This window comes from Leuresthes tenuis, unplaced genomic scaffold (assembly GCF_036924035.1).
Source record: "Leuresthes tenuis unplaced genomic scaffold, fLeuTen1.0.hap1 SCAF_21, whole genome shotgun sequence".
Taxonomy (NCBI): Eukaryota; Metazoa; Chordata; class Actinopteri; order Atheriniformes; family Atherinopsidae; genus Leuresthes; species Leuresthes tenuis.
This window is the reverse complement of record NW_027325375.1, coordinates 14,871,436-14,885,212: the sequence shown is the minus strand read 5'-3', so window position 1 is coordinate 14,885,212 and position 13,777 is coordinate 14,871,436. Positions and strand designations below refer to the sequence as shown.

At 41.7% G+C, this 13,777-nt stretch overlaps 2 non-coding genes across 2 annotated transcripts; both read right to left on the bottom strand.

Moving 5' to 3' along the window:
- Positions 1 to 9,991: 9,991 nt before the first annotated feature.
- Positions 9,992 to 10,176, bottom strand: LOC140280500 (U2 spliceosomal RNA). The gene has a single exon (XR_011909462.1). It is a non-coding gene; the product is annotated as a U2 spliceosomal RNA (small nuclear RNA).
- A 308-nt stretch (positions 10,177 to 10,484) lies between these two features.
- Positions 10,485 to 10,598, bottom strand: LOC140280625 (U5 spliceosomal RNA). Its single transcript, XR_011909564.1, has one exon. It is a non-coding gene; the product is annotated as a U5 spliceosomal RNA (small nuclear RNA).
- Positions 10,599 to 13,777: the final 3,179 nt, after the last annotated feature.

Genomic DNA, 13,777 nt, shown 5'->3' with positions numbered 1-13,777 from the left:
CTGCAAGAAGGCCATAGTTTGCCAAAAGCGGGTAAGGTGCGAATGACCGACTAAATATCAACAAAAGTGGGGGCGGAGGTCTTCGGATGGAGGTGGGTGTGAATTTCCCACCATACAAGTATGGTGGAGAGGAAGCTGTGAATGGCCGACCATAGTAAAAGGCGGGTGAGAGAAGGTGCGAATGTCAAACCATACATAATAAAAACAGGGAGCGGAGGTGTTCTGCTGTAAGAAGGTGTGAATGTCCAACCATAGTTGGTAAAAAGCGGGTAAGAAAAGGTTAAAATACCCGACTGTACACAATCAATAGCGGGAGCGGAGTTGTTCGGCTACTAAAAGGTGTGAAAGTCTGACCATGGTTTGTAAAAAGCGGGTAAGAAAAGGTGCGAATGCCCGACAATGTATGATCAAAAGACGGAGTGGAGGTTTTCGGCTGCAAGAAGGTCTGAATGTCCAACCATAATTTGTAAAAACCGGGGAAGAAAAGGCTCGAAAGCCCGACTATACACCATCAAAGGTGGGAGCGGAGGTGTTCAGCTGCAAGACGGTCTGAATGTCCATCAATAATTGCTAGAAAACATGAAAGAAAATGTTCGAAAATCAAACTGCACATGATCATAAGCGGGAGAGGAGGTGTTCAGCTGCAAGAAGGTGTGAATGTCTACCCATAATTACTGAAAAATGGGTAAGAAAAGGTGCGAATGCCTAATCATACATCATCAAAAGAGGGAGCGGAGGTGTTCCGCTGTAAGACGGTGTGAATGTCCGACCATAGATGGTAAAAAGCGGGTAAGAAAAGGTTAAATTACCCGACTGTACACAATCAAAAGAGGGAGCGGAGTTGTTCAGCTAAGAGAAGGTGTGAAAGTCCGACCTTGGTTTGTAAAAAGCGGGTAAGAAAAGGTTCGTATGCCCGAATATACACCATCAAAAGCGGAAGCGGAGGTGTTCGGCTGCAAGATATTGTGAACGTCCGACCAAAGTTTGTAAAAAGCAGTTAAGAAAAGGTTCGAATATCTAACCAAACATAATCAAAAGCGGGAGCAGAGCTGTTCGACTGGAAGTAGGTGTGAATGTCAGATCATAATTTGCAAAAAGCTGATGAGAAAGGGTGAGAATGCCCGACTATACACCATCAAATGCGGTAGCGGAGTTGTTTGGCTGTGAGTAGGTGTGAATCTCTAACCATAATTGCTGAAAAATGTGTTAGAAAAGGTAAAAATGCCGGTCCATACATCATCAAAATCTGGAGAGGTGGTGTTCAGCTGCAAGAAGGTCTAAATGTCCATCAATAATTGCTAGAAAACATGAAAGAAAATTTTCGAAAATCAAACCACACATGATCATAAGTGGGAGAGGAGGTGTTCAGCTGCAAGAAGGTGTGAATGTCCACCCATAATACCTGAAAAATGGGTAAAAAAAAGGTGCGAATGCCCAACCATACATCATCAAAAGCAGGAGTGCATGTGTTCGGCTACAAGAAGGTGTGAACGTCCAACCAAAGTTTGTAAAAAGCAGTTAAGAAAAGGTTCGAATATCCAACCAAACATAATCAAAAGCGGGAGCAGAGCTGTTCGACTGCAAGTAGGTGTGAATGTCAGATCATAATTTGCAAAAAGCTGATGAGAAAGGGTGAGAATGCCCGACTATACACCTTCAAATGCGGGAGCGGAGTTGTTCGGCTGTGAGTAGGTGTGAATCTCCGACCATAATTGCTGAAAAATGTGTTAGAAAAGGTAAGAATGCCGGTCCATACATCATCAAAAGCGAGAGAGGTTGTGTTCGGCTGCAAGTAGGTCTACATGTCCATCAATAATTGCTAGAAAACATGAAAGAAACTTTTCGAAAATCAAACCGCACATGATCATAAGTGGGATAGGAGGTGTTCAGCTGCAAGGTGTGAATGTCCACCCATAATTCCTGAAAAATGGGCAAAAAAAAGGTGTGAATGCCCAACCATACATCATCAAAAGCAGGAGTGGAAGTGTTCGGCTACAAGAAGGTGTGAACGTCCAACCAAAATATGTAAAAAGAAGTTAAGAAAAGGTTCGAATATCCAACCAAACATAATCAAAAGCGGGAGCAGAGCTGTTCGACTGCAAGTAGGTGTGAATGTCAGATCATAATTTGCAAAAAGCTGATGAGAAAGGGTGAGAATGCCCGACTATACATCATCAAATGCGGGAGCGGAGTTGTTCGGCTGTGAGTAGGTGTGAATCTCCGACCATAATTGCTGAAAAATGTGTTAGAAAAGGTAAAAATGCCAGTCCATACATCATCAAAAGCGAGAGGGGTTGTGTTCGGCTGCAAGTAGGTGTGAATGTCCAGCCATAATTACTCACAAACGGGTAAGAAAAGGTAGTATTGCCAGACCATATATGATCAAAACAGGGAGCGGAGGTGGTTCAGCTGCAAGAAGGTTTGAATGTCCGACTAAAGTTCAAATATATTAAAGAAAGCGGGAGGAGAGGTCTTCGGATGAGAGTGGTTGAAAATTTCCGACCATAATGTATAAAATGCGGTGAAAAAAAGGTGTGATAGAACACTAAAAGGTGGAGCGGAAGTGTTCGGCTGCAAGAAGGTGTGAATGTCCGACTATATTTGGTGAAAAGCAGGTGAAGCAAGGTCTGAATGCCAAACCTTACATCATCAAATGCGAGATCAGAGGTGTTTGGCTGCAAGAAGGCCATAGTTTGCCAAAAGCGGGTAAGGTGCGAATGTCCGACTAAATATCAAAAAAATTTGGGGCAGAGGTCTTCGGATGCAAGTGGGTGTGAATATCCAACCATACAAGTATGGTGGAGAGGAAGCTGTGAATAGCCGACCATAGTTTGGAAAAAGCGGGTAAGAAAAGGTTTGAATACCCGAACATACACCATCAAAAGAGGGAGCGGAGGTGTTCCGCTGTACGAAGGTGTGAATGTCCGACCATAGTTGGTAAAAAGCGGGTAAGAAAAGGTTAAAATACCCGACTGTACACAATCAATAGCGGGAGCGGATGTGTTCGGCTACAAGAAGGTGTGAAAGTCCGACCATGGTTTGTAAAAACCGGGAAGAAAAGGCTCGAAAGCCCGACTATACACCATCAAAAAGAAGGTTTGAATGTCCATCAATAATTGCTTTAAAACAAGAAAGTAAATTTTCGAATATCAAATCGTACATGAACATAAGCGGGAGAGGAGGTGTTCCGCTGTAAGACGGTGTGAATGTCCGACCATAGTTGGTAAAAAGCGGGTAAGAAAAGGTTAAAATACCCGACTGTACACAATCAATAGCGGGAGCGGAGTTGTTCGGCTGTGAGTAGGTGTGATTCTCCAACCATAATTGCTGAAAAATGTGTTAGAAAAGGTAAGAATGCCGGACAATACAACATCAAAAGCGGGAGAGGTGGTGTTCGGCTGCAAGTAGGTGTGAATGTCCATTAATAATTGCTTTAAAACATGAAAGAAAATTTTCGAATATCAAACCTTACATGATCATTAGCGGGAGAGGAGGTGTTCAGCTGCAAGAAGATGTGAATATCCACCTATAATTACTGAAAAATGGGTAGGAAAAGATGCGAATGTCCAACCATAAATCATCAAAAGCAGGAGTGGAGTTGTTCAGCTACAAGAAGGTATGAAAGTCCAACCATGGTTTGTAAAAAGCGGGTAAGAGAAGGTTCGAATACCCGAATATATACCATCAAAAGCGGAAGCGGGGGTGTTCGGCTGCAAGAAGGTGTGAACGTCCGACCAAAGTTTGTAAAAAGCAGTTAAGAAAAGGTTTGAATATCCAACCGAACATAATCAAAAGCGGGAGCAGAGCTGTTCGACTTCAAGTAGGTGTGAATATCAGATCATAATTGCTGAAAAATGTGTTAGAAAAGGTAAGAAGGCCGGACCATATATCATCAAAAGCGGGAGAGGTTGTGTTCGGCTGCAAGAAGGTGTGAATGTCCAGCCATAATTACTCACAAACGGGTAAGAAAAGGTACTATTGCCAGACCATATATGATCAAAACAGGGAGCGGAGGTGGTTCAGCTGCAAGAAGGTTTGAATGTCCAACTAAAGTTTGTAAAAAGCGGGTAAGACAAGGTGTGAATGCCCGACAATGTATGATCAAAAGAGGAGCGGAGGTTTTCGGCTGCAAGAAGGTCTGAATGTCCACCCATAATTACTGAAAAATGGGTAAGAAAAGGTGCGAAAGCCCAACCGCACATGATCATAAGTGGATGAGAAGGTGTTCGACTGCAAGTAGGTGTGAATGTAATCAATGTCTAGATAGATTTCAACAAAAAACAACGTTGTACTTTGCAGTAAAAGAAAGTGCAAATCAAAAGTTTTAGGAATCCGAGAATACGCTTATTTTCATGAGTTCTGCACGATTTCGGATTTTATGTATAAAATGAATTTCTTCACGCAAACTAAGTTAACACTGCTTTGTCCTTCATATGTACCCATTTCTACATATATTTCAAGCATAAACTTCCTCATATTACCCTGAATGAGAAAGAGCCACACTTGTGATTAAGCCATACCTCCCTTTTGAGGAGTTCTGCATGATTTAGGATTTTATCTATAAAATTAATTCCTTCACTCAAACTATGTTAAAACGGCTTTTACCTTCATATATATCAATGTCTCGATAGATTTAAACAAAAAAAAAAACAACGTTGTACTTTGCAATAAAAGAAAGAGCAAATCAAAAGTTTTAGGAATCCGACAATAAGCTTATTTTCATGAGTTCTGCACGATTTCGGATTTTATGTATAAAATGAATTCATTCACTCAAACCAAGTTAAAACTGCTTTTTCCTTCATATTTATCAATGTCTAGATCGACTTCAACAAAGAACAACATTGTATTTTGCAGTAGAAGAAAGAGCAAAACTGAAGGATCAGGAATCCGAGAATAAGCTTCTTTTCATACGTTCTGCATGATTTGGGATTTTATGTATAAAATGAATTCCTTCACTCAAACTAAGTTAACACTGCTTTGTCCTTCATATGTACCCATTTCTACATATATTTCAAGCATTAACTTCCTCATACTACCCTGAATGAGAAAGAACCACACTTGTGATTAAGCCATACGCCCCTTTTGAGGAGTTCTGCATGATTTGGGATTTTATCTATAAAATCAATTCCTTCACTCAAACTATGTTAAAACGGCTTTTACCTTCATATTTATCAATGTTTCGATATATTTAAACAAAAAAAAACAACATTGTACTTTGCAGTAAAAGAAAGAGCCAATCAAAAGTTTTAGGAATCCGAGAATAAGCTTATTTTCATGAGTTCTGCACGATTTCGGATTTTATGTATAAAATGAATTAATTCACTCAAACCAAGTTAAAACTGCTTTTTCCTTCATATTTATCAATGTCTAGATCGACTTCAACAAAGAACAACATTGTATTTTGCAGTAGAAGAAAGAGCAACACTGAAGGATCAGGAATCCGAGAATAAGCTTATTTTCTTATGGGCAAGTGGGAACTGCTTTGTCCTTCATATTAATCAATGTGTAGATGGATTTCGACTTCTTCTACTGCAAAGTCCAATATTTTTCTTTGTTGAAGTCGATCTAGACATTGATGAATATGGAAGGACAAAGCAGATTTAACTTGGTTTGAGCAAAGCAATTCATTTTATAGCAAAATCCGAAATCGTGCAGAACTCATGAAAGCAGGCTTATACTCGGATTCCTGAAACTTTAGATTTGCTCTTTCTTTTACTGCAAAGTACAACGTTGTTTTTTTGTTTAAATATTTCTAGACATGGTAAATATGAAGGACAAATCAGTTTTAACATAGTTTGAGTGAAGTAATGCATTTTATAAGCAAAATCCCAAATCATGCAGAACTCACGAAATGCTTTTTCTCGCTTTTCACTGCTTTTTACAAACTTTGGTCGGACGTTCACACCTTCTTGCATCCGAACACCTCCGCTTCCGCTTTTGATGATGTATATTCGGGCATTTGAACCTTTTTTTACCCGCTTTTTACAAACCATTGTCGGACTTTCACACCTTCTTGCAGCCGAACACCACCTCTCCCACTTTTGATGATGTATGGTCCAGTATTCTTACCTTTTCTAACACATTTTTCAGCAATTATGGTCGGACATTCACACCTACTCACAGCTGGACACCTCCGCTCCCGCTTTTGATCATACAATGTCGGGACATCGCTCCTTGTCTTACCAGCTTTTTACAAACTTTAGTCGAACATTCACACCTTCTTGCAGCTGAACACCTCCGCTCCCGCTTTTGATGATGTATAGTCGGGCTTTCGAGCCTTTTCTTACCCGGTTTTTACAAATTATGGTTGGACATTCAGACCTTGCAGCCGAACACCTCCGCTCTCTCTTTTGATCATACATTGTCGGGCATTCGCACCTTTTCTTACCCGCTTTTTACAAACCATGGTCGGACTTTCACACCTTCTTGTAGCCGAACAACTCCGCTCCCGCTATTGATTGTGTACAGTCGGGTATTTTAACCTTTTCTTACCCGCTTTTTACCAACTATTGTTGGAGATTCACACCGTCTTACAGCGGAACACCTCCGCTCCCTCTTTTCATGATGTATGGTTAGGCATTCGCACCTTTTATTACCCATTTTTCAGTAATTATGGGTAGACATTCACACCTTCTTGCAGCTGAACACCTCCTCTCCTGCTTATGATCATGTGCAGTTTGATATTCGAAAATTTTCTTTCATGTTTTCTAGAAATTATTGATGGACATTCAGACCGTCTTGAAGCTGAACACCGTCTTGAAGCTGAACACCTCCGCTCCCACTTTTGATGGTGTATAGTCGGGCTTTCGAGCCTTTTCTTCCCCGGTTTTTACAAATTATGGTTGGACATTCAGACCTTCTTGCAGCCGAAAACCTCCACTCCCTCTTTTGATCATACATTGTCGGGCATTCGCACCTTTTCTTACCCGCTTTTTACAAACCATGGTCGGACTTTCACACCTTCTTATAGCCGAACAACTCCACTCCCGCTATTGATTGTGTACAGTCGGGTATTTTAACCTTTTCTTACCCGCTTTTTACCAACTATTGTTGGAGATTCACACCGTCTTACAGCGGAACACCTCCGCTCCCTCTTTTGATGGTGTATGTACGGGCATTCGAACCTTTTCTTACCCGCTTTCTACAAACTATGGTCAGACATTCAAACCTTCTTGTAGCCGAACACATCCACTCCTGCTTTTGATGATGGGTATTCAAACCTACTTGTTGCCCGCTTTTCATTAATTATGGGTGGACATACACACCTTGTCGCAGCCAAACACCTCCGCTCCCTGTTTTGATCATGTATGATTGGACATTCGCACCTTTTCTCACCCGCTTTTTACTATGGTCGGCTATTCACAGCTTCCTCTCCACCATACTTGTATGGTGGGATATTCACACCCACTTGCATCCGAAGACCTCCGCCCCCACTTTTGTTGATATTTAGTCGGTCATTCGCAGCTTACCCGCTTTTGGCAAACTATGGCCTTCTTGCAGCCAAACACCTCTGATCTCGTTTTTGATGATGTAAGGTTGGGCATTCAGACCTTGCTTCACCTGCTTTTCACCAAATATAGTCGAACAGTCACACCTTCTTGCAGCCGAACACTTCTGCTCCACCTTTTAGTGTTCTATGGGGTATTCACACCTTTTTTTTCACCTTATTTTATTGATTACTGTTGGAAATTCTCACCCACTCTTATCCGAAGACCTCTCCTCCTGCTTTTGTTAATATATAGTCGGGCATTCAAACCTTTTCTTACCCGCTTTTTACAAATTATGGTCGAACATTCACACCTACTTGCAGCCGAACACCTCCGCTCCCGCTTTTGATGGTGTATAGTCGGGCTTTCGAGCCTTTTCTTCCCCGGTTTTTACAAAATTATTGTTGGACATTCAGACCTTCTTGCAGCCGAAAACCTCCGCTCCCTCTTTTGATCATACATTGTCGGGCATTCGCACCTTCTCTTACCCGCTTTTTACAAACCAGGGTCGGACTTTCACACCTTTTGGTAGCCGAACAACTCCGCTCCCGCTATTGATTGTGTACAGTCGGGTATTTTCACCTTTTCTTACCCGCTTTTTACCAACTATGGTCAGACATTCACACCTTCTTACAGTGGAACACCTCCGCTCCCTCTTTTGATAGTGTATGTTCGGGCATTCGAACCTTTTCTTACCCGTTTTTTACAAACTATGGTCGGACATTAAAACCTTCTTGTAGCCGAACACATCCACTCCTGCTTTTGATGATGTATGGTTGGGCATTCGTACCTTTTCTTACCCATTTTGCAGTAATTATGGGTGGACATTCACACCTTCTTGCATTTTAACACCTCCTCTCCCGCTTATGATCATGTGCGGTTTGATATTCGAAAATTCTCTTCCATGTTTTCTAGCAATTATTGGTGGACATTCAGACCTTCTTGCAGCTGAACACCTCCGCTCCAGCTGTTGATGGTGTATAGTCGGGCTTTTGAGCCTTTTCTTCCCCGATTTTTACTAATTATGGATGGACATTCAGACCTTCTTTCAGCCGAAAACCTCCGCTCCCTCTTTTGATCATACATTGTCGGGCATTCACACCTTTTCTTACCCGCTTTTTACAAACCATGGTCGGACTTTCACACCTTTTAGTAGCGGAACAACTCTGCTCCCGCTATTGATTGTGTACAATCGGGTATTTTAACCTTTTCTTACCTGCTTTTTGCCAACTATGGTCGGACATTCACACCTTCTTACAGCGGAACACCTCCGCTCCCGCATTTGATGATGTATAGTCGGGCATTCTCACCCTTTCTCATCAGCTTTTTGCAAATTATGATCTGATATTCACACCTACTTGCAGTCGAAAAGCTCTGCTCCCGCTTTTGATTATGTTTGGTTGGATATTCGAACCTTTTCTTAACTGCTTTTTACATATTTTGGTTGGACGTTCACACCTTCTTGTAGCCGAACACTTCCACTCCTGCTTTTGATGATGTATGGTTGGGCATTCACACCTTTTTTTTCCCATTTTTCAGGAATTATGGGTGGACATTCACACCTTGCAGCTGAACACCTCCTATCCCACTTATGATCATGTGCGGTTTGATTTTCGAAAAGTTTCTTTCATGTTTTCTAGCAATTATTGATGGACATTTAGACCTTCTTGCAGCTGAACACCACCTCTCCCGATTTTGATTATGTATGGACCGGCATTTTTACCTTTTCTAACACATTTCTAAATTGAGAAAGGAAATTATTTTAGAGGAAGCACTAGAGTTTAGATCCCACATTTGTTGATAGGCATTCATTTATTTCTTCACTTCTGATAAAAATGATAAGACTGACCTAAAGAATTGGAGGCCCATCACACTTTTAAACTTTGACTATAAACTTTTTAGCAAGGTTTTAACGACATGGATGTCCTCTGTTTTAGAGGAGGTAATTCACCCAGACCAGGCTTGTGCCATCTCAGAGAGACAACTCACCGACAGCCTCGTACTGATTCGAGACATCATTGATTACGCTAGAGACAGAAACACCCGGCTTGTCATCTTAAATTTAGACTTTGAAAAAGCTTTTGATCGGGTCTCGCATCAATATCTCTTTCAGGTGTTGCAGCCATCGAATAGGGCCCGATTGTTCCTACTTGGTGAGATTTGCTTGGTTGAGACGCTTGCTCCCCCCCCTTGCTCCTCGGCTGACCAAGTAGGAACAATCGGGCCCTATTCGATGGCTGCCTTGTCTTTTACTCTGTGCAAAAGACAAGGCAGCCACAAACACCACGGGAACACCGTATTGAGGCTTTGTTCTGACCACTCATTCGGTGTCGCGTTTCTTTCAAGCAATTCTCCCGGTTAGCCCACACTCGGCTCGCTCCCAGAGCTGTGTTAAAGTCTACTTCGCATTCACTCTCTTTTCTCAGCAGATTAAAAGAAAGTTTCATCTTGGGCTCCCTGAAACTTCCATCCTGCACCGCTGTTTGCTTTTTCACAAGAGCAGAGAAGAGCGCACCGTTCCCAGCGGCACTGCAGTACTGGGTCGATGCTTGGAGTGAACGGAGCAAAGCTTCTTTTTCAACTCCTATTCTTAAAAATCCATTTAATATGTAGTCCTCGTATAGAGGACATATTAAACTGATAAGAACAGATACTACACTTGATCTTAGCCAAAAGGCCGAGAAGCGATAACTGTCCACTGTTTCAGGTCCGAGGGCCCTTGCTGGCACAATGCGCACTTGTAGCAGTGTTCTTTTTATGGCCATAGGTGGCCAGAGTGTCACGTTGCACCTCCGCCCACCCGCTGCACTGAGCACTCTTCAGCCCTTTTAAATGGTATAACTTTGCACTCCCGCATGCTCCAGCAAGCACCATTCAAGCAACAACTTTGCACTCCAGCTTCGAACATCGGTACAGTCGCAACAAGTAAGGCGACTCTACTCAGAGAAGTCACTCTGCAAAGTAGCAAGATTTCTTTTGCACAGACAGAAAGGGCTTCACCCGCAAAGGTAAAGCCTGCCAATAATAGAAACAACTCATTAGTGCTGCTCTCCACGGAAGTCTTTAGTAAAAGGCGAAAGACTTGTATGTTATGAAGAGAAACCAGAGTACGATTATCCGTCACTGCGGGAGCAGGGCATCAGGCTAGTTGGTATAGCCACCTTCCCCATGGTGAGCTTTGCTTGGTTGAGACGCTTGCCCCCCCCCCCCCCCCCTGCTCCTCGGCTGACCAAGTGGGAACAATCGGGCCCTATTCGATGGCTGCCTTGTCTTTTACTCTATGCAAAAGACAAGGCAGCAACAAAAACACCACGAGAATCCCGTATTGAGGCTTTGTTCTGATCGCTCATTCGGTGTCGCGTTTCTTTCAAGCAATTCTCCCGGTTAGCCAACACTCGGCTCGCTCCCATAGCCGTGTTAAAGTCTACTTCGCATTCACTCTCTTTTCTCTGCAGACTCTTGGGATTTTATCTATAAAATTAATTCCTTCACTCAAACTATGTTAAAACTGCTTTGTCGTTCATATTTACCATGTCTAGAAAGATTTAAACAAAAACAACAACGTTGTACTTTGCAGTAAAAGAAAGAGCAAATCTAAAGTTTCAGGAATCTGAGAATAAGCTTACTTTCATGAGTGCTTCACGATTTCGGATTTTGCTATAAAATGAATTCCTTCACTCAAACTAAATTAAAACTGCTAAACCGCTAATCTGTTACATGTAAGGCAGATGTCAAATTCACCGAAATAGGATCTAAGGGTATTCGGCCAATTGAGCTGTAGCAGCTTCGGTAAAAGAGTATAAGTTGAAGAGTTTGTGAATAAAGGTGTGCGCACACATAGTGAGCTGTAGGAAAATAGGCAGGGAGCAATGCCGGCTGGGGTATATGTTCTTGTATGTTGTCTGACTGTTTGATTTGAATGTGTTGTGTAAGTGTCCTGTTGAATATTTGGGCTTTGACACTTCACTGTGGTTGTTAACTGTGTGGTGTGTCCTGAAATGTTATATGTTTGGGCTGTGTGACATGCTTAATGCTTGTCAGTAGCTACCCACTTATTCATATATAGCAACTGACAACATAAGAAGTCTGGACATACTTTGATAGTAGTTGTAGAAGTATCCTTATTGATAATAGATAAACTAATTCATAGTGATAGAACAGTAGATGAACAGGTGCCTGCACGTCTCACGAAAATAAAATGGGTGTATGATTGCTGACGGCAGAGCAATACTGCCAAACTTATGAGTTCTTGTGGCAAACTTGATTCAGTGTCTTGACGTGTATACGCTGTTTCGCTGACTTGATTGTCACAAGAAACAAAGTGTGTTTGATAAGATCCGACCATTTTATTACGGGAGGATCAGTATGTATGGATTCTGATATGACTGATAAACCCATTCGTATCTTAAGCATAATCTAATACGTGAGACAACGCCCTGGCACACAATCAAAAAAAAAAAGAGAGAGCGGTTTTGTGTCCCCACAGTCCATAATGTAGAAAAGAGAGAAAAAAGCCTTTCTGATTTGGTATGTGTGCTCATAGTGCAGAGTGTAGAGAAAAGAGAGAAAAGAAAGCCGTTTTGGTGTCACGGGTGTTGTGACTTACACACACACATTTCTGAATTGAGAAAATAAATTATTTTAGAGGAAGCAGTAGAGTTTAGATCCCACATTTGTTGATAGGCATTCATTTATTTCTTCACTTCTGATGAAGTTTCAACAATAAACAACAAACTTTGTATTATGAGAAAGAACCAGACTCATTCTTCAGGAATCCGAAAATAAGCACGAATTCGGATTCTCCTATAAAACGAATTAATTAACTCAAACCAAGTTAAGACTGCTTTGTCCTTCATATTTATTCATGTCTAATCAAGTTTCAACGATAAACAACGTTGTACTTTGTAGAATGAGAAAGAACTTCTTCAGCAATAAGCATCTCTCGACATATGACGAAATACAGATTTTGCTATAAAATTAATTTCTTCTATCAGCGTGACTTAAAACTGTTTGTCCTCCTTATTTATCCACTTCAAATCAAGTTTCAACAATTAAAAAAAAATTGTAGTTTGAGAAAGAACAACTTAATCTTCAGCAATCAGTATAAAAAGAGGGTAACAAAAGGTGCAAATGCCAACCATACATCACTAAAAATTGGAGCGGAAGTATTCAGCTGCAAGTAGGTGTGAATGTTCGACCATAATTTGTAAAAAGTGGGTAAGAAAAGGTTCGAATGCCCGACTAAATATTAACAAAAGCGGGAGGAGAGGTCTTCGGATGAGAGTGGGTGAGAATTTCCTACCATACAAGTATGATGGAGAGGAAGTTGTGATTGGCCGACAATAGTAAAAAGCAGGTGAGAAAAGGTACGAATGTCAAAACATACATGATCAAAACAGGGAGCGGAGGTGTTTGGCTGCGACAAGGTGTGAATGTCCACCCATAATTAATGAAAAACGGGCAACAAGTAGGTTCGAATGCCCAACCATACATCATCAAAAGCAGGAGTGGATGTGTTCGGCTTCAAGAAGGTATGAATGTCCATCAATAATTGCTATAAAACATGAAAGAAAATTTTCGAATATCAAACCGCACATAATCATAAGCGGGAGAGGAGGTGTTCCGCTGCAAGAAGGTGTGAATATCCACCCATAATTACTGAAAAATGGGTAAGAAAAGGTGCGAATGCCCAACCATACATCATCAAAAGCAGGAGTGGATGTGTTCGGCTACAAGAAGGTTTGAATGTCCGACCATAGTTTGTAAAAAGCGGGTAAGAACAGGTTTGTATGCCCGACTGTACACAATCAAAAGAGGGAGGGGAGTTGTTCAGCTACAAGAAGGTGTGAAAGTCCGACCATGGTTTGTAAAAAGCGGGTAAGAACAGGTTCGTATGCCCGAATATACACCATCAAATGCGGGAGCGGAGGTGTTCGGCTGTGAGTAGGTGTGAATCTCCAACCATAATTGCTGAAAAATGTGTTAGAAAAGGTAAGAATGCCGGTCCATACATCATCAAAAGCGGGAGAGGTGGTGTTCGGCTGCAAGTAGGTGTGAATGTCCAGCCATAATTACTCACAAATGGGTAAGAAAAGGTAGTATTGCCAGACCATACATGATCAAAACAGGGAGCGGAGGTGGTTAAGCTGCAAGAAGGTGTTAATGTCCGACTAAAGTTTGTAAAAAGCGGGTAAGAAAAGGTGCGAATGCCCGACAATGTATGATCAAAAGAGGGAGCGGAGGTTTTCGGCTGAAAGAAGGTCTGAATGTCCAACCATAATTTGTAAAAA